The sequence below is a fragment of the Trachymyrmex septentrionalis genome, unplaced genomic scaffold (assembly GCF_001594115.1).
Source record: "Trachymyrmex septentrionalis isolate Tsep2-gDNA-1 unplaced genomic scaffold, Tsep1.0 scaffold11, whole genome shotgun sequence".
NCBI lineage: Eukaryota > Metazoa > Arthropoda > Insecta > Hymenoptera > Formicidae > Trachymyrmex > Trachymyrmex septentrionalis.
The window spans coordinates 3045090-3046989 of NW_017304228.1; positions in this window are offsets into that span (position 1 = coordinate 3045090).

The following is a 1900-nucleotide window of genomic DNA, read 5'->3' on the forward strand; positions in this document are numbered from 1 at the left end:
TATTTTTATTTATTTTTTGCATTGTGACGTTTAATTTTATAATTATATATATATATATAAATGCAAGGTCTCGAAAGTTAAGAACGCGTATCTCATAAATGTAAATAGACTGATCCGATAGATAACTGATGTTCTAAAAAATATTAAATATAAAGCAACAATGTAATTATATATTTTATACAATATTTATATATTAGTCTAGTTTATTATTATTCTAGAATATTTGTATTCGATTATATTTATTTATATCGCACAACGCTGAGCTGTATCAAATATTTCGATAGTTATTATCATATCGAAAGATATCGTTCCTAATTTAGTCGAAGAATTTGACTGCTTCGCATACATGTTTGTATGTTGTGTGTATTGTTATACACGGTGTATTATTGTCTACAGGGTGCAGAGTTGTAAAGGTAACTGTTATGGCTTTGACCAATATAAGTCTTACTCTTCTGGGTAGACTTCTGCCATTCATATCGCTTCCGATTTAAAAAGTATTATATATTATGGTAGACGCATCGGCAATTGAGTTAAATTAAAGTTATCAATTTATTTATTTTTAGATAATTTCTAAAAAAATATATTTGTACAAAATGACGAAAATAACGCAAGAGAGATTTCGAAGTAACTGAAAAAATTAATACTAATCCAATAAATTAATTGATTTAAGTTATATAATAACTAAAAAACTTGCTCGCGTATATAATATCTCAAAAAAAAATACAACAAAAAATAGAACATATTTTATTTTACTTTTATCTGTTTTTATGATTCTTGTGTAAGCAAACTATAATTTTTTAATTATAAATTTATATGTTTTATAAATACAAATAAATTCATTTATTGCTAATGCGCCTATCTTACATAAAGCTACAATAATATGCAGAATTAAACTTAAAACGGAATAGAATTAATCTCGTTCCTATCGAAAATATAAAATAAATTTTCTTTTAACTGTTGTTTATCAGTTGTTTAAATTCTAAAAATCTAGAACATGTATGTTACATTTTTTTAAATTGTTTTTAAATATATTCAGTACATTTTATATTTTCGATAGCAATGTGAATTTTTTGATTATTCGTTCAAACTCTTCATTCTGCATAAATATATTTTGACTGATTTATTACTTATATACTAAAGATTATGTATATTTTTATCTAAAACTAGGAGTATTCATATGATACTATTGCAATATAATTAATTGTATAATTATATTCACTAATTTTATAATACCTCATTGTTAATTGATGATGTTGACGATAAATAATGCCAGAAAGCCTAAATATTTATCATATAATTATATTCATCATAATATGAGATCTAGACTCTAGCGAATAAAAAATTATTCACAAGTTCATCAATCATGCCAATTAAAGCCGACACATGCTGTTGGTGTGTATGTATTTATTCAAGTATATATATAAAAGATAGATTTAAAAAATGATACTAATTTGTTAGATTCTGCACAGATATATTATTTACAACGTGAGATTTTCTCCCTCTCCACAGCAATTATTTCGCCCAAAAAACACATCGATTGTTTATCGTATCCTTACACGAGATCCACATGTCGAACGGACAACAACAGTCTAACATAACTTAACATATATAAATTTGTTAAAATATAACCTATACTTTACTTACTTATATATGTAATTAATTTATTATTTAGTTGATCTGTCAATTTTATGGAGATCTATGTTGGACGAAGGAACGCATTACGGCTTAATCTATTGATAATCTGTAGAAACTATATAATATAAAAAAGCGACTAGTTTTAATTCTTAATTCTTGATATTTGTGACGAAAACGTTAATTTGAATAGCATTGAAAATGATCCTAAAGAAAGGATCGAAACGTTTACGTAATTAATCTTTTATATATACTTGAATAAATATAT